The 19,366-nt window shown below is 36.9% G+C and overlaps 3 long non-coding RNA genes across 5 annotated transcripts in view; 1 reads left to right on the plus strand and 2 right to left on the minus strand.

Moving 5' to 3' along the window:
• The window catches only part of LOC111098319, a 42,608-nt gene extending 39,488 nt beyond the window's left edge, over window positions 1-3,120 (minus strand). For both annotated transcript variants that reach the window (XR_005367925.1, XR_005367924.1), the window contains exon 1: window positions 3,060-3,120. This is a non-coding gene — a long non-coding RNA (uncharacterized LOC111098319). The remainder of the gene's footprint in view (window positions 1-3,059) is intronic.
• A 46-nt stretch (window positions 3,121-3,166) lies between these two features.
• LOC111098318 overlaps window positions 3,167-19,366 on the minus strand; it is a 33,651-nt gene continuing 17,451 nt past the window's right edge. Inside the window, exons 2-3 of one of the 2 annotated variants that reach the window (XR_005367923.1) lie at window positions 3,668-3,849; window positions 3,167-3,216 (exon numbers count right to left, since the gene is read on the minus strand). This is a non-coding gene — a long non-coding RNA (uncharacterized LOC111098318). Of the gene's footprint in view, window positions 3,217-3,667; window positions 3,983-19,366 lie in introns of both variants that reach the window. The other variant, XR_005367922.1, reaches the window with a different exon arrangement.
• The window catches only part of LOC111098317, a 100,367-nt gene continuing 95,887 nt past the window's right edge, over window positions 14,887-19,366 (plus strand). Inside the window, exon 1 of the long non-coding RNA XR_005367921.1 lies at window positions 14,887-16,248. This is a non-coding gene — a long non-coding RNA (uncharacterized LOC111098317). The remainder of the gene's footprint in view (window positions 16,249-19,366) is intronic.

Consider the following 19,366-nt stretch of genomic DNA (forward strand, 5'->3'; position numbering starts at 1 on the left):
TCCACTCCTAGAATTTATCCCTTGGAAATAAATGATCAGAAAAATGTCCAAAATGTGTATAAGTATGTAAATCACAGTGTTGCATGTAATAGTGAAATACAGAGAATAATTTATATGTTAGACAATAAGGCAATGCTCAGTACATCATGATACATTTAATGTGATGGAGTACTAAAGAGTTTTAAAAAATATAGTTATACCTTTTTTATTTGTGTCTGGCATAGAAACATGTTCATAATAAGTGACAGTATTAAAGAGAGTATGTATACTTTATAATCCCATTTTGGAATGTTCACCAGAATATTAAATGGTAAGTTAGAGATGATGTTGTAGTTATTTTGTTAGCTATATGCATTTCTTATTTTAAAACATTGAAGGGGTTGATTTTTTTAATATTTAATTATTTATTTTAGAGACACAGAGTGTGTCCACAGGTATACAGCGGGGAGGTGGGATGGGGGATGGGCAGAGGAAGAGACTCTTAAGCAGACTCCCCACTGAGCCTGGAGCTTATTGCAGGGCTGGATCCCACAGCACATGAGATTATGACCTGATCTGAAGTCAAGAGTCAGAAGCTGAACCCACTGAGCCATCCAGGTGCCCCAGAAGGTATGGCTTGTGTAGTCAGAAAAAAAGCAATGGTGCTATTTTTGGTATTTTTGTTAATCAGAGATTGTTATATTACCAGTTCCTATAGTCAGTTATTTCACACAGACAACAGAGAAAGTGTTAATGGTAGAAGTTCCTTTTCCACAGAATGTACACTTCCTTCCCTTTGCATTCTGAAATTAAACCTTGAATCTTTTGTTGCTTTTTAAATTATGTATGCACTATAGGCTATAGGAATGTTGAAACTGCAAGGGACTGAGTGGGTTCTTTTTGGTGACAGGCACTGCAGTGGCCAGGGGACACTTTGGCAGGTGCTCAAGAGGGCAAGCAGCCTCCAGTGATGGCGATAAGGTCATTCAAAAGTCACATGTTTATAAGACAAAGGCTTCTTGTATTAAATATCATCACAAAGTGATATCAACCCTAAATTAAATTAAATATCATCACAAAGTGATATCAACCCTAAATTAAACCCTATTCATCTAGGTTCCTAAGTCTTCTTACATGAAGCCAGCAAGGGGCTCTTTTGAAACACAGAATATAGCTCTCACTGGCATGAAAGATGAAACTCTCCTTAGTCATCCAGAAGCATTACCACAGTCCAGATGTATACAGTTTATATCTTCCAGCAAATGTCTGTGAGAATTATTTCCCCCCATAAGTATCAGATTATATTTTGCCAAGTTAACTCTTCCTGGCTGCACTTTGAGCCTCTAAGGATTCTGTAGTGCTATCGTGCAACTAGTCTAGTGGTAAAACGACCAGAATCAGAGGTAAGTGATTAGCTAAAGAATGGAACCAACAGGTCAAATTCTCACCCAGTCTTTTAGCTAAAGGGCTCAGTGTCATCCTTAAATGAGAAGACAATGTTTTGTGTTTTGCTTAGAGAAACATATTTAATATATATGTTTATATCTGCATCTATGTTTATATCCCTATCAATCAATGTACATACACATGGGTGCATATACACACATATGTGATAAAATTCTCTCAATAAAGACAAGTAAGGAAGTTCAACTATGTCGGATTGTACATGACAACAAATGATAAAAAAGGGTCAGCAGTGGTTAATTCAGTAGTCCTGTGTACACAAATTTTCCTGTAGTAGATATTATAAGGGAAGTAAATATGAGATAATGAGGCTATCAAAAGAGTTCAAGAGAAGATAAAAGTTCAACATAGAGATTGGTCCTTGAGGAAAGACTTGAGGTCGTTAAGGGTCTTTCTGAGAAAATAGTAAGTGTGCATCATTGCAGAGGAGAGGTAAGCAATTACAAGTAAAGAAACAGTGGAAGAAAAGTAAAGGCAAAATGACTGATACGAGGAAGATGATAGGAAATTAGGTGAGGCTAGAACTCAGGTTCGAGAGGGAGAGTAAGTCTGGATGGACACAATGGTCGCTTATAAGAACAGTTCTTCATTTTATGGGAATTGCAGGATATTAATCATCCTTGGCTGCTAGATAATAAAAGCCAGTAGCTCTTCCTAGTCATTGTGACAACCAAAAATGCCCTGCAAGTTTCCAAATATCCTCAAAGGAAGATTTATCATCCTGCTTTAAGAACCATTGGGCAATATAATGAGAACTTCTGAGTGCCAGGATGCTGTCAGGATTTTTATGTGTGAAATAGTTCTGTTTTTATTTTCCTATTTCCCTCATGTAGACATGCTATAAAAGTATACTATTCTCCATGGTGTTTGCAATACATACACATCCATTATTATCTGTGGCTTAATCCAGTTTAGAGTTAATTTTGATTCCTCAGGCATCTATTACATGTTACCTTAATCTTACTTTATTGCTGTTTAGAATTATCTTTATTTATGGCAGGTTTGGGTGAAACTTCGGGGCACTAAGGGGTTTATCAAACATCTGGAACAATTTTTAAAAAATTTTGGATTTACTAAAACCCAAACATTCTGCCAAGCACCTCTTCTCACCCTTTTTCTCCAAACTTTAAAAACACATATATTTTAGAGAACATTGATTCCATGTGTTTTTAATTCATTTTATTTCATATCATCAAAATTTTAAAAAGTATTTGGTATCCAGGGTGCTCATTGAGACTTTCAAATAAATAGTTTTTAACAACTTAAAAAATGTCACATGAATATATTGAAACAGGAAAAAGATAAAATTTTGATGGAGACTGGTTGGGAATGAAATTTGGCAAAATTATTTTCCACACTATAGTGTTCCATCCAACTTCTAGTACACAATCTGGAGAAAATAAATTAGGTTATTTAATCTAAAAAAACCACTGTATCAAATTTTCTATACTAAGTCATATATATCATCATCAAGAAAATATTAAGAAATGAACTTGAATCAAATGATCTATTAATTCTTAATATTGAAGATTTTTTTTTTAACCATATTGGTAACATTACCATACTGGTAATAATGATGTAAGAAACTCTTAGGGCAGGGGTGCCTAGTGGCTCACCGGTTGGGTGGCTGCCTTGGGCTCAGGTCGTGATTCCGGGATCCTGGATTGAGTCCTGCATCAGGCTCCTGTGAAGAGCCTGCTTCTCCTTCTGCCTGTGTCTCCATCTCTTCCTCTCTCTGTGTCTCTCATGATTAAATAAATCTGAAAAGAAACTCTTAGGGCAAATTGGAAAATGTGAGAAGCAACAAGAATAATTGAAATTTGAGAAAGATAATGAATTTAGTCATGAGTTAGCTTAAGGTTGTGATATGTTAGTTACTCTTATGATTTGAGAGATTGAAAATTAGCTTGCTGGTGTTCATTGATGATAAATTTATAAAAACCCACACACAGAGTATCTATCCATTTATATATTAATGTAAAGTCCATTGTAGCACTTAGGCTGAGGCAGGTGAGTTGAGTGACAGAATGGTTAAAGCCTCACTTAAAATCTCTGTAGTTAAGTAATTGAAGTGATTTTCAGGAAGATTACAGAGATAACCTTTGAGGATATAAGAATAAGAAGTCTAAAGTTATACTGAAGAGTAGAGATGTAAATTATTTAACAAACTTGGTGAAAAATGTTAAGTATCATTAGTATGGGAATGTAAATTTAAATGACATACCAGTTTTCACTTCATTATCAGACAAGATGTTTAAACTAAGAATGTCCTATGATCTTCCATATTTTTCTTCAATATTATTCAATATCTTCAGTGGAAACATTCATGAATTGCTGATAGAAAAATGAAATATATTTGAAGATGCATATCAGGATGTTCTATCATTTCCATGGGTAAAAGGTGACCTAGGAGAGCAGAATTAGGACAAGTTTTGATGTTCTTCATCTTACAGGTGAACAATGATGGAGAGCTGGAATCCAAAGGAAACAGGACTTCCTCCCACTGGGAAAAGCTGATTAAGAACAGCCACGTTGTCTCCTGAGGGAAACATGGGAAACAGGAAGCAGGAAAGTTGTCCTGAGCCCAGAGATTGAGCTGACTCTCCCAGCTCTAGCCCTTCTAGCCCTTCCAGTAATGGGAGTACAGAGCCTTATATCAAGCTCAAGGAAACACTATGCCATGCCAAGCATTGCCAGCTCCAGTGCTTCAGCTCTGTCAACATTCTGCACTACAGTTAGGTTGGGTTATATGAGATTCTCATTTTTGTAGGTCACAAATGATTGGATATTGGCAATTTTAGAAGGTTCAATCTAATAGTTCTCAGGCCATAGTGGTTCTAAGAAGGGTGGGTCAAAACAGCTTTGGGTTTGTACCTTGTATGTTAGTTTGGGTCTCTCAAGAAGCAGAAGTCAAAATGGAGTTAAACATGCAGGATATTATTAGGGAAAAATGCCTATATAAAGGAGAGAAATGGGAGGGTCACCAGAATTTGATCCCAAGTGAAGGAAAGAGAGAGAAAAAGGTTGGGTGCAAAGCTCCTAGATTGCTGTACAGTGTAAGGAAGACTTGGGAGTTCTTCAAACAAAATCAGCCAAAAAAGGAGTCCTATGTCTCCCAGAAACAGATCATTGGCAAGGAGCAGCCAGTGGGAGGTCTGGCCTTGGCACAAATGCAGGGATAGGTTTCAGAATGGACCATTGGGGCCTGGTCTCAGTTAATTGTACTCCTGTAGGTGGAGGTCCACCAGGTGTATTTTTGTGGCCACCACACCATAAGACTCAGGAAGTATGGATGATACCGTAACTTGGCCTTGGCCTTGCTCACTGTCCCTTCATTTTCTACTCTTAACACTTTCTAGGGGTCTTCTTCCTGACTGCTCCCAAGGTCATGCAAATATACCTTGACTTTTATGGAAGGAAGTTAGGGGCAGGGAAAGGGTCTCTGGTCCTTTCTGTTCCAGAAAGTCATTGGCTCCTTTTCCAAATTGGCTCACCCCTTTCCAGAACTCTGTGTAGCAGAGAAGGGATTGCTTTAACAAAAGTTCCCTATTCCTTATTTTCAAGGGTGAGATTCAGTGTGACAAAGATCTGCAAAACTAATAGAGGTCATATGCTTTGCATAATCTTTTGAATGTCTACACAGAGTTTCGAGCCACTTTGTTTCTTCCATGAAGGGAAATGCCTTGATAGGGCTCCCAGTTGCAAAGCTAACAGCCTATTACAAGAAATTCTATAACAGTAATAAAATTAACACATACCAAATGTGCAAATAAAACTTTATATTACAAAATACCCTTTATAAATAGCATTTAATTTTCATTATTTAAATATGAAATTTGAAAGCAAAATTCATAAACAGCATATAGATGTGCTGGAGTAGGAAATACAAGAAGATTCACTTTAGAACTGAGTTTTTACTGGAAAAGGTAAAATGGAAATTGAACAATTATTGATGTAGACAGAAGCTTATTTCACTCTGGTTTAGTTTTTTGCTAAGGGCAAAAAGTGTGTGTGGATTGGGAGAAAAGTTAACTGAGTTATCTGGGTAATTTCTCTCCCTACTATAGAGCAGATCTTTTGGGGAGACTTTTAATCATGATCTTAAAAAGCACATGTATGTTAAACTTAGGTTAAAAAAAAAAAGAGTAAAACCCTCAAAATACATGTTGAAAGGGAGGATAAAATCTTTTTCTTGAGGAGGAGACTCACACCATCCACATAAAACATCCAGGAGATCTGGCAAACATGCCCTTACACGTTCCTTACACTAGACGCAGTTCTTCCATTCACTCATGGACTCACGTCTGTTGGCCACCCATGCTCCCTGAAGACAGTTTATGGCGCTGGATTGTATCAGCAAGGCATGATGGATGATCAGGGACATCACCAGGGAGGGAGTACTCTGCCTTTGGCTTGGTTTAGAGTCAGATGTGAAGGAAAGAAGAGCAGTAAATTTGGAAACTATGCTGGAAGACACTAAAATTTATTTTTAATCTCTGTAAGTTCCAAAGAAGGAATAAAACCTGAAAATATGACGATGAGATGATTGCACTAATTTGTAAAGTAATTTATCAGAACATGGGGATTGGGAGTTCAGCTTTGCAGGCATGGGAGACACCTAGGAAGGACTGCATTTTAACTTCCTCATTTGGGAGTTCTTAAATAGACCTCAAACTGATTTTACAAGTACAACTGGACAGGCAAAGAAAGTATAATCTTCTTTATCCTGTTTTGTGATCCCTCTAGATTTTGATGTGATGTTGGAACAAAATCTCCTTAAATAGGTTAAACAGAAATGAAGATGACTTAACACACAGCAAATAAATTTAATTAAGAATGCTGAATCTAACAGCATCACAGAAACTTAACACATTTTGAAAGTATGTGCCACTTTTTTCTTTTCTTTTTCTTTCTTTTTCTTTTTTTGCCTATGCCATCCATTAATAAAGCTACATTTGGAGCTGGGAGCTGTGAAGAAATATTTTTGCAAAGATGATTGTGGGATTTTGTTGATTCTTGTGTTACCTTGTCACTCACTGAGTTTGTGCTTGTGTCTACTGGCTTTGCTGACTGCATTTTTGTGATAATACCTACTTATTTTTTTAAAAGATTTTTACTGAGAGAGAGAGAGAGTGAGAGAGAGAGAGAGCATGAATGGGGGAAGGAGGAGAGGGAGAAGACTCCCAACTGTGGGGCTCTATCTAATCCCGGAACTCTGGGATCATGACCTAAACCAAAGGCAGACACTTACCTGACTAAGCCACCCAGATACCCCAGTACCTACTTATTTTTAAGGAATTTTCAGTAGATGGTGCAAAGACCATACAATACTCCAGTGATGCTATTGCAAGGTGAATATGATCCTGAACTAGCAATTAAGTTTACACTTGTAGAATAAAAGTCAAGAAGAGCATTTCATAACTATTTCAACAATTAATATAAGTTGGTGATGATGTGATATATGCAAAACCTGTGCTGGATATAATAGTGGATACAAAATTGCATTATTTATAGATCCTGGCAGTTACTGATTTGTAGTTCATATGGAAGATTAGAAATGTACCCAGATAATTCAATTAGAAAGTATAAAATGAGAAGTATTGTTAAAATATTATGGATAGTTTGGGCAATCCATAGGACATGAGAAATTACTTGCATGCATGTGTATCGGAAGTGAGGACCTCAGTAGAGATAGGGGAAAGGATTCAAGGAAAAAGAAAGCATCAACAAATTGCAGTGTTAGAAATGTGTAAGTGATTCAAATGGGCAGGTGTAAAGGAGTCATTAAGAATAACATAGTGGGAAATAATGTTGGAAACAGAGGATATTGGCCATATCACAGAGGTCTGAGAATGCTAGGAAGATATTGGTTTAGGTAATAAGCTAGGTAAGTGGCTCAATGAGAATTGTGATTAGGAAGAGTGTACTATAAAATGGATTATGACTGAGGGAGATTTTGAGGATGGAGAACCCTACAGGGGAGGCCTTTCTACATATCATAGACGATAGGTGATAAGGAGCCAGTTAAGACAGAGGAAGTGCTAACAAAGATGAGAGACTTAATTTGGAAAGATATCACAGAAGCAGAATTTATAGAATTCATTTAAAACTTGGGTATGGAGGATAAGAAAAAAGAATTGAGAGATGATGCCACATTGTAAATCTTGGTGCTTGGGATGATGGCCACACATAGTAGGAATGGAGAAGTCAAGAGGAGGAGCAGGTTGAGTAGAGAAGGGAAATAAGTGTGAAGTGCAAGTGGGACAGGTGGAGAGCTTTAGGAGGCAGCTGGACAAACTCAAAAGAAGTTTAGAAAGATAACATGACTTGTATTTCAGATTTGGAGACTGTCTTCATAGACGTGTTAGCTGAAGGCAAGGGATTGGATAAATTTTCCAAGAGGGAGATAGTTGTAGAAATAGAGGGGAAAATGGAATGAAATTTAGATCATAAGGTCCTACATTTCAGGAACTAAAGAAAGAAAGAAGAAATCAGCAGAGTTGTGGGAGGAGACCCAGAGAACTGGTTCTCAGTGGCAAAGGGAAAAGTAGACAAAAAGAAGATGATCACCAGATGAGAATGGGAAAACGAGGAAAAGACCATTGAATTTTGATATTTGTGCATTCAGATTTCAAGTCCTCTGGATTTTTCTTTGAATGATTTTGCAGGGGGAGCTGGAACATTCTTAATGTATATTATGCCTGCCCTAAGCTAGGCAGCTTGCCTTATTTTTCTTTTTCTTTTGTAGGGGACGGGTGATTTTTCGTCTTTGGGGAGGGGGTTGTTCTTTTCCTCTTCCATTTTCCTTGGGGACTGGGACGGGGAAGGGGGGGTCGATCTTTTTTTTATTTTTTTTTTAGTTTATTGTCTTCTGGTATTGGTTTATTTTCGTTTTGTTCTTTTTTCTTTCTTTCCTTTTTCTTTTCTTTTCTTTTCTTTTCTTTCTTTTCTTTCTTTCTTCTCCTTTTTTTTTTTTTTTTTAGCTTGCTTTAAAAATGTGCCCTAGACCTGGGATCGAATCCCACGTCGGGCTCCCGGTGCATGGTGCATGGAGCCTGCTTCTCCCTCTGCCTGTGTCTCTGCCTCTCTCTCTGTCTCTGTGTGTGACTATCATAAATAAAAAAAAATAAAAAATAAAAATGTGCCCTAAAAGAATTTTCAGCATAATGTATAAGGCCTCATTTTCAATTTTTTTTAAGATTTTATTTATTTATTCATGAGAGAGACAGAGAGGCAGAGACATAGGCAGAGGGAGAAGCAGGCTCCCTGCTGGGAGCCTGATGTGGGACTCAATCCGAGGACCCCAGGATCACACCCTGAGCAAAAGGCAGACACCAACCACTGAGCGACCTAGGTGCCCCCATTTTCAACTTCTTTACTAATAACCATATGCTAATTTTTCTTATGGGGAGGCCCCATACCAGGTTCTTCCTATGTATTATCTTAATTTTTATAATGAAGTATGTAGTTTTATTCTGCCATTTGACAGATGAACATGGAGAGAGTAAATAATTTGTCTAAAGTCACATTGGCAAATGAACAAGTATATCTTCTGGTCCTTAGTCTTAACTACATTGTTTCCCTGCTTCCAAGTGCTTTCACACGCACAAAAAATGTGTATTTGTGATATTGGTAGGTAGGCGATTTTTATCAAGTTGCTTTAGAATAGAAGGTGAGATGGCTTGTTTGATAATGTTTTGTGTATATTTTCTTATTAATGCATCTTTTTTGGCCTTCCTTCATTTTTTTTTATCCATATAAATGAGCCAAATGTTTTGGTCATGATGGAAAAGTCTTAGATACATTGTATTTTTATATCTAGGTCTAGAAATAGCCAAGAGATACTGGATACAGTATGAGATATAGGGCATTAAAGAAAAAGAAAAGCAGTTTTCTACCCTGGTCTTTCAGAAATATGACTTTAAGTTCTCATTTACCATTTACCAAGTCCAGAAATATGTCACTTTGGTTTCACATAAAAGGACAGTGAAGAAAACAGCAAATCTATATGACTATAAAGAAGTTGAGAGTGAAGTAGGAAAAAATAGTACCTTTTAAAGATTTTTATTATTTTTTATTTTAAAAAATATTTTATTTATATGACAGAGAAAGAGGGAGAGAACACAAGCAGGCGGAATAGCAGGGAGAGGGAAAACCAGGCTCCATGCTGAGCAAGGAGCCCAACATGGGACTCAATCCCAAGACCCTGGGATCATGACCTGAGCTGAAGGCAGATGCTTAACCAACTGAGCCACCTGGGCGCCCCGATTTTCTATTTTTAAGAGCAGTAAGTTATTTTTATTTTTATTTTTATTTTATATTTTATTTTTTTTGAATTTTTATTTATTTATGATAGTCACCCAGAGAGAGAGAGAGAGGCAGAGACATAGGCAGAAGGAGAAGCAGGCTCCATGCAGCGAGCCTGACGTGGGATTCGACCCCAGGTCTCCAGGATCGCGCCCTGGGCCAAAGGCAGGCACCAAACCGCTGCGCCACCCAGGGATCCCAGTAAGTTATTTTTAGAAGAATCCCATTTTGATTGAATCCCTAGTCATAATTCATTTGATGACTACAGAGTTATTTGAACCTTACAATGATTTTTCATTAGAAAAATATGCTTCCCTATTGCTGCAACAGTGGACTTGACCACTCTGCCTGTTGAATTGGTTGGTTATTTGGACAAATACACCCATCTAGAAATAGATTATGCAGAATATGAAATATTTGGTTTCCTACTACCTACCCCACCACGTGGTTTTGCCTTTTCTTAGTGTTCTTTGTATTTCCACCAAAAGACAAAAGCAAGGGAAATTTGGGAAGATTGGAGAGCCATCTTGTTTTGGTCATCATCCTTCAAGTAGGGGTATTTAAAAATGTGCCATCTCTTTCCTCTTTTCATCACTGAATCCAGAATTGGCTTTTCTAATACTTTGGCAGTGTTTACCTGTACTGAGTAGCCCATGTAGTTGACACCAGCTGCAATTAAGATTTATTCAATGTGATATTTCACTTTATCAAATATTTTTTTTTAAAGATTTTATTTATTCATAAGAGACAGAAAGAGAGAGAGGCGAAGACACAGGCAGAGGGAGAAGTAGGCTCTCTGCAAGGAGCCCAGTGTGGGACTTGATCCCTGATCCTGGGATCATGCCCTGAACCGAAGGCAGATGCTCAACTGCTGAGCCAACCAGGCGTCCCTCAAACTTGTATTTCTCTGTTGCTTTGAGGAAAGGGTAACAGACTTATCCATTTGATATGTTTGGGAAAGATGGAGATGGGTGATGTAACCTTATTCTAGGTATTTATTGACAGAACTTATTGAGTGACTGCCATTTGCCTGGGACCATACATGCAAAGACATGGCCCCTGTCTTCAGTCGCTTTGACTTCAGATGTCTTAATCTTATGAATAAATATGTGCAAATATGTAATTTTGGCAATATCTTACATTAACTAAACTTTTTATTTTGTGTCCTGTACATTTGGCCTCAAAGTTGTGTTTAGAGAGATTTCATTGTATGGGGATTTGGAGAAAGAAACTTGCATGAATATTTATGAAGAAACTGTTTGGAAGGCATTCTTTATCATTTCCTTCTACTTTATTTTAAAAATCAGACTTAGAAATAACCTCTCATCTAGAACTGGGCTTTCTTAATAGATATTTGACATACATTGTTCCATTTTTTTGTTGAGTGACTCTACAGCAGTGTTTGGTGAAAACTGAATTTGAACATTTAAAAAGTTAATAAATGAGTCTTTATATCTTTAACACCTAGCCAAATCCTTGTTCATTGAATTAGTGGAGCTATGTGGCCCTCTAATATTATAAATAGGGCAAAGGATAATGATTTTTTAAAAAAAAATCCCCTGGGACATTTAATGTACTAAAGATTCCAAACATTTAAAAATACCCTTCTTTATTTATTTCTGTATTTGTATTGTGCTTTTGACTTTATTAAAGCATATATCTTATTAATCACTCTTCAGAAACTCTTTTAAGCTTAATGGAATTATATAATAAATATAAGTAATGAAATTTTAGGAAATATATTTTATAGTAACATCTTGCTTTCTTGCATTAATTCCGTTAATTTGGATTACTAAAAAGTTGTCATATTTGTCAATGCCTGTATTTTTCTTCTTACATGTATATAATGTGTGTAGTTTATCTAACAAAGATCAATTGAGATTTTTTTATGTATTTAAGTTCAGTGCTTATAAGTAGTGAAACTAAATAGTAAAAGTCATAGAAAATAATTAGAAGATATAATGATTTAAATCAATTTATGTAATATAATTTAATAAAATAATTTAAATAAGTATCATGTAAACTTTCTAATAGTAAGTTCTATGGGATGGGAAAATGATTTCCTAGCATGATGTTGAGAATACAGTTCTCCCTAGACATTTGGACGGGAATTGATGAAGTACTAAAATACATGGCAGGAAAGAAAGGCTAGACTGAAGAACCCTTGGGTGAATAATCTGTTATGTCTTTTCCATCTGCTCTGTGCTGTTCACATTTTGCACTTCTCTATGTAAAGTCAGTCAGCCACTGGAGGTCTCTGTTTCTCTGTACAATTTTAGCAAGATGAGTATGTGTCATTATTTATAAAAAGAACTCTTCCCACAAAAAACACATTGGTATTGAATAAGAGCAGTTGATGGGCTGCATTTCTGTCTTTAATAGAGAATGCATGTAGTTCTAGATACTACAGTAATAGCTTTCATTTAAATGGACAAGATATATGGTTATTCTAATGTATGAGATTAGATAAATATTCTCATTCAGGAATATTCAAGCAGCTTTGTCTTCAGAGAAGTGACAGAGCATTAATTACAATTGATGAATTGATTTATCTTATCTCATTTTACATGTGGAAAACTTAACATTTTTTTTCAAAATAAATAAAATAAAAACTGGGTATAAAAATCCTTTTCCTAAAGTAAGGATTTGAACAAATTAAGAGAATATTTACTTGTAAGTTATCTTTAAATATATTTCCAGACTAATAAAAGTTCCAGTTGAAACTATGCAAGGTTTGAAATAGTGAAGATGTTACTATTTCTGGCAGCAGTGTTTCATAACCACAGAGATTAATGTTGGAGTTTAATTTCCATGTAAAAGTCATTTACTGAACACTTCCTTTTTGAGACAGGGTGTATGGAGTACACAGGTGAGGAACTCGTATGTTCTGAAGGAATTTCTAGAAGGTGAGAATATGCTAAAGGTAAAAGAAGGTGTGACTTAGCACAAATAAGGTGCTGTGGAGACTCAAAGATGGAAGAGATCACATCTTCACCAACAATATTAGAAAAAACTCTGTGTGTTGTCATTGAGGTGAAAGAGATTTTGATAACAGTTATCTGAGAGGAAAGGACCAGGGGAGTATAGAGTAGATTTAGGGCATAGGAGATGGTACAGATTGATTACAGGATGAAGTATGTGACTTGCAGTGATGTGATTAGGGTTTCATATATCAGCCTGAGGATTTTGAATTTTATTTAGAGGGGCAAAGGAAAGAATACATCTTATGATTAATAAATGCCAATCTTAAGCCATGCTCTGTGCTATTTACCTTGTTCATAATAACACTTCTAAATATTATTGGCATTTAATGGATGAAGATGTGGAGGAATAGAGAAATGAAGTAGTATACCTAACATGCCAATTTTGTAGTCAAACTGAATAAGGGAAAAAAAGATATACACATAGCTTATTTCATCAAACCTAAAATGCTAGTAGATAGGAAAAATGATACCAAATTAAATGAAGACACACTATTGATTATAATACATGCCACTATTTTAGAGATGTTAAAATATGTATTTTTTATTATTATTTTTTAAAGATTTTCTTTGAGAGAGAGAGAGCTTACACAGACGAGGGGACCAGCAGACAGAAAAGACAACTCCCCATTGAGCAGGGAGCCCAACATGGGGCTCGATCCTAGGACCCTGAGATCATGGCCTGAGCTGAAGACAGATACTTAACCAACTGAGTCACCCAGGCACTCTAAAATATATATATTTTAAGATTGTGTTTTTGAATGCAGGAAAAACTTTATTTTCATGAAAACAGGAAAAAGGAAAGCTGGTCACCCAAAGTACAACTCAGGAAGAGTAAACTGTGAGCAAAGAGCTCTTAGTTGTAACAATAATTTGCTATCTTTACATAGTATTTTGTAATTATCAAAGTGTTTCCATATATTATTATTTCACGTAAGACTCACAAAAACTGTATATATTAATGTTTCTCTTTGAAAACATGAAAAAGTAAGCTGTAGAATATGATGTCTGGTATATTCTACTTTTTAAGAAAATTGCATGCTATATAATGTAATACACATTTTTTATTTGTAAAAATTATATACTGTTTCACACACACATTCACATAGAAAAATGTGGAAGGATAACACCTGAATATAGTAGCTTTAATCAGAGTGGGAGAGTGGGAAGTGCAAAAAGAACAGAGTTTCACTTTATATAATTTCACATTGTTTGAGAGTTTTACAATAAGCATGTATTATTAAAATCCAGTACAGATTTTTCAAAAAAAAAAAAAACAACCACAATAAAGACTCAGGGGCCCAGAGAGTTTCTGTGATTTTACTAAGGTGGCATTGATAGTAGGTGGAGGAGAGAAACACTCTGTCTTAAGAACTTCACACTCCTTACTTCTGTGGACATTGCGGGAGGCCAGCAGTGACCTACTCATTCAACAGAACACAACAAAGGATGCATGGAAAGTGATGTGATTGGATATTTGACCTTAAAAGGGAAAATGACCCTTGGGGAGTTACATTGTATGTTCAATTGGCTTCTTGAAGTAGTCATTATAATGCAGCTGAACTAAAAAAATATGAATACAAAGGACAGCTTTGAAGGAGAAAGTCAATAAACAGGACTCCATATGAAGATGTTTATGGTTAAGGGTGTTGAAAAAAGAAATTATCCTATCTACATAGCCCAGTTTATAGTAATAGATGTTCATTGACTGGGTGTGTATGAAAGGTAAAGAAAGCAGGACCTCTTTGGACAATTTTAGCAAGCATTCATATTCAAAAGAGACACAACTTAGAAATCTCAGATATTTTTGAAAAGTGATTTTTAAATATGTCTAAAGCCAGGGGACCCCTGGGTGACTCTGCAGTTTAGCGCCTGCCTTTGGCCCAGGGCGCCGTCCTGGAGTCCCATGATCGAGTCCCATGTTGGGCTCCTGGCATGGAGCCTGCTTCTCCCTCTGCCTCTGTCTCTGCCTCTCTCTCTCTATGTCTATCATGAATAAATAAATAAATAATCTTAAAAAAAAAAATATGGGCAGCCCCAGTGGCTCAGTGGTTTAGCACCACCTGCAGCTCAGGGTGTGATCCTGGAGACCTGGGATCGAGTCCCATGTCAGGCTTCCTGCATGGAGCCTGCTTCTTCCTCTGCCTGTGTCTCTGCCTCTCTCTCTCTGTCTGTCTCTCATGAGTAAATAAATAAAATCTTACAAAAAAGATATATATCTAAAGCCAAGTGAAGGGATTTTAAAGGTGAATTCCTCTTATTATCCCTCAGAAAACTATCTTAAAATACTTTCTCCATCCATCTCACACTACCTCAAACATTACTGTTCAGCAGCTACTTCAGCCCCCTGTTATACTTTCTCAAAACTTGCTAGTATTCAGTTTCCACACTCCACACTGGCTCTTCCTCTTCTTTTCACCTCTTTCTATTCTTTTGGTTTATTTTCTCTCACTAGAGTGGCTACTCATTAGCCACAACACACCAAAGGCTAAGGAAGCATATACTGAAACCTCCTTGGAAAGGAGGCCTCCTTGGAAGGAAGGCTTTGGAAATACTTACATAATCAGAATATACTGGGGTCCCATGTGGCCCAGAGTCTGTGTCATATCACTGTCAAAGAAACAGCAGTCTGACTCTAGAAGCCAAGATAAATAGTGTTGATCTTTCAGTGTTTTTGAAAGAGCATAGTGCAGAGGTTTCATACAGCACGTTATGTAGAAAGTTCCCTCAAAAATATTTCTACATCTCCCTCGCTCCCTCAAGTATCCCATTTGAGGCAAAGGTTAGAAATCCCCAAGTACAGGAGTTCATCAGATCACCGCTTGAGAGAAGGTTGAGAGTGGGAGGGTGGGTTGTGATCTGCCTGATAAAAGGTTAATTCTTTCATTTATTCAACTGACAAATGTTCATGAAGTCCCAGCTGGGGACTGGACACTGTGATAGGGACTAGGGACACTATAATAAATACGACATTTGTAGTCTGCTACGGAAGAAGACACTGAACATAAAAATTGTGATGAGTGTTATAATAATATCTTACATATATTGAATGCTAATTTTGTGCAGGTATTATGCTAATGGTTCTATGTTTACTCAGTTTAGTTGTCTAATATTTTCAAGAAACCAATGTGATAAATACTGTTATTACCTCCATTCTACAAGTAGAGAAACTGTGTATTATGTAATAACTTACCCAAGGTCACACATTTAATAAATGTTGGAGCTAGGATTTGAAACCAAGTTTACCTGATTTCTGATCTGAAGTTCTTAGCCAATATTAAAGTGCTGTTACTTTCTAGCAGGGAGGGAGGAGAAAAATGGTGGCATCATTGAAACTGAAAGACTCTGCCTTCACCATTCAGAAGTTGGGCTGTCAGTCAACAGCTGACCTCAGGGAATCAAGAAAACTGACTTTGCAGAGGAAGACCCTTTGGATCTGGGTCCCAGAGCACTCAGCTGAAGATCTGCAGAGTCTGTGAAATAGACAGGTGGCTTGGCCCATAATTTGAGAAGCAAGGTAAGGAAGGGGAGGTCCAGTCTGGGGAGAGACCCTATGGTGCATATGTGATCAAGCATTTAAAAGACTAGCATTTTGTAAGATATCCCATTTCTCTTTGAGATGTAATAAACTCAACAAAGTCACAGCCTAACAATCCTGGGGTAAAATGCAACTCACCAGCTGTGTGGGTAGGTACTTAGCTTTTCTGGGCCTCCATTTACTTATGTATAAGATGAGTAATTTCAGGTTTAAAACTAATAAGTCTAGGTAGTTATAAAGATTGTGGTAAATTTTTTTATAAAAGTTACTTGGTCCTCAAAACAAATTGATCCAGTAACAGGTACAGAGTATACCCTGCAAAAAATGATGGCTATTATTACTGCAGACTGTTTATAGGTTAAATGCTTGCTGTGTTGTTTTCTTTGAACCAGATTTCTTTCTAGAGCTTTGTTTTTGAGAATGCACACAAATAGATTCTGTTGGACTATCCAGTATACAATGTTTTTGGCATATGAGTTGAGGCATTATTAATTTTTATTGTTACTTTCATCAATACCTATAGCTAACGTTTATGGAGCACTTACCATGTCAGAAAGTAAGCCAGGAAGTTTACGAACCCTATGGCACTTCATTATCACAGAAAATTTATGAGCTGGTCGTTATTAGTAATTCTTTTTTAGAAACAAGGATACTGGGGTTCTGAGACTTAAGTGACTTGCCCACAGGCTGGTAGATTTTGGTGCCTAATTTTGAACTCATTTCTGTCTCCTCTGTTTCAGAGGAGATATTTTCAAGGAGGTGAGCTGATCTCTTGGGTGGGCAGTTTGGCAGTTAGGGCTTCTCTGTGTACACATTTGTGGTCTTCTTCCTGAGCCCTCTGGTTATAAGCCTCTCCTTGATGCATGTCTGGGTCTCCAGAGAGGAGCAGGATCACCCACTTGCAGGAGAGGGGAAGGTAGGTCTACTCCAGGAGGGCTGGGGCTTTTAATGTGTGTGAAGTATTTCGCGCTCAATGTCTCATCTAAAATCTTTTAACATGCCCATGGACCTCTCAAGGTAAAGTATCAGGAAAGGATGAATGTCTAAGGAATGGCAAGGCTTGGGTAATTCAAAGCTGTGTAGTGAGAGCATCCAGCCACTCAGGCTCCATTTCTTCCTGGAAAGTTTTCTTTCTTTTTTCTTTTGGATACTCTATCTGACTGGGATTATCACATTTTGATTTTCTTGGAATGCTTCAGAGCTTGATGGAAAATGGAAAGCTAGTTTGAATGTTCTTTCCCTTCTCAGGGACTTGGAATCTTGTTACTGTAAGGTTTTAGCTTTCCATGATTTGTTTTTTAATGTTGTGGTCTTCATGGAACTAAAGAATGCATAAAGCTATCATTTTGCTTTCCTGGGATTTCTGTTATTCCTGTTATTGTTTATAATTTTTAACTTACTCTATTTCCAAAAAATGCATTTGAGGTGGTTTCTAATTTGAAATAAATATAATACAGTACAATTATAAAAAAGACTTTCAAATACAGATCTGACATTGAGTAGACAGTGAAAAATAGATATAGTGATTATCTGGGATGAGTAAGTTATTATGTCTGAGATTTAAATTTAACTTTGAGCTTCTTGGGAAACAAGGTAAGGACAATATGATAGATTTTATAGCCTTTCTAAACTGAAAAAGTATATAGGTTGTTTCTGTAGAAGAGAATTCTTCCTGGACAAAAATTCTAGTAGAAGAAATGTGTGTGTTTGTATGTTATAGAAATATATGCAGGTATAGATACTCATTTGTTCTTATAAACATATATTACATATATGTACAGATATGCAAACATAAATATGCATAATAATTCTTGTGTGTATGTATACATATATACGTACATATATATACACATATTGCAGTAGGCGGTATGTAGTAGCCATTAGCACACTAATGGCTACCCAAAGATGTCCGCATCCTATTCTCTAGAATTTATGAGTATGTTAGTTTAGGGGAATTAGGTTGCAGATGGAAATAATGTTAATATCTGACTTTAGAATAGGGAGATTATTTTGGATTGTCTGGGTTGGCCCAGTATAATAACAATGGCCCTTAAAATTGGAAGAGAGAGGGAGAAGAGGAGGTCAGAATGATGATTAGAAGGACTCAGTCTGCCACTGTGGCTTTAAAGGTGGAGGAAGAGAACCATCAGCCAGGGAATGTAGGACATCTCTAGAAACTAGAAAAGACAAGAAAATCGATTCTCCCTTTGAGCTTCCTGAAAGTTCCTTCCTTACTCCCTTCTTCCCTTGGAAGTCCCTCCAATGACTTCCCTTCTTTGCCTCAGTGTAACTTTTCAGTTTCATCTTGTCTTCTCTCCAAATCTCTCCCTGTGTTTTGGCCACACTGTCTTTTCTGTTCCTCAATTCACCAAGTTCATTTCTGTTTTAAGGCCTTTGCCATCACAGTTCCCTTTCCATTAATGGCCCTCTCCCTACCCCCAGTTCTCTGTATGTCCGACCTCTTCTTATCATTTGGGACTTGATTTCAGTATCTCCACCCCAGTGAGCCTATTCTTGACCAATCAACCTAAAGTAGTTTTTAACATTCCTATATCACCCTGTATCATTTCACTTTAGCACCTGTTCCTACTATTTCCTTGTACATTTATAGTATCTGGCACACAGTAGGTTCTTAATAATTACTTATTGAAAGAATAAATTAATGTAGAATGTTTAAAACATTGGCTCACTTCTTTCCTGGCTGGGCCCTAGTGGCAGAGGGTGGCTGTAAAAACTGTCAACTCTGGCTTGGGAAAAGAAAGTGGAAAATGGTTAGAGTGGCAGAAATGTAAGTTAGAAGGTCAAAGAGCCAAGAGAGCTTGATGAGAATATTGCAGCCTTAGTAAGTGGTGTCTAAGTGTCATTACCAGGATGAGGATGGTGACTAAGATATACTGAACTGGGTGGCACCTGTGTGACTCAGTGGTTGAGCATCTGCCTTTGGCTAAGGTCATGATTCTGGGGTCCTGGGATGTAGTCCCGCCTCAGGCTCCCTCTGCCTATCTCTTTGCCTCTCTCTGTGTCTCTCATGAATAAATAAATAAAATCTAAAAAAAAAAAAAAAAAAAAAAGAAGTGCTGAACTGAAAGCAAGAAAA

This window comes from Canis lupus, chromosome 12 (assembly GCF_011100685.1).
Source record: "Canis lupus familiaris isolate Mischka breed German Shepherd chromosome 12, alternate assembly UU_Cfam_GSD_1.0, whole genome shotgun sequence".
NCBI lineage: Eukaryota > Metazoa > Chordata > Mammalia > Carnivora > Canidae > Canis > Canis lupus.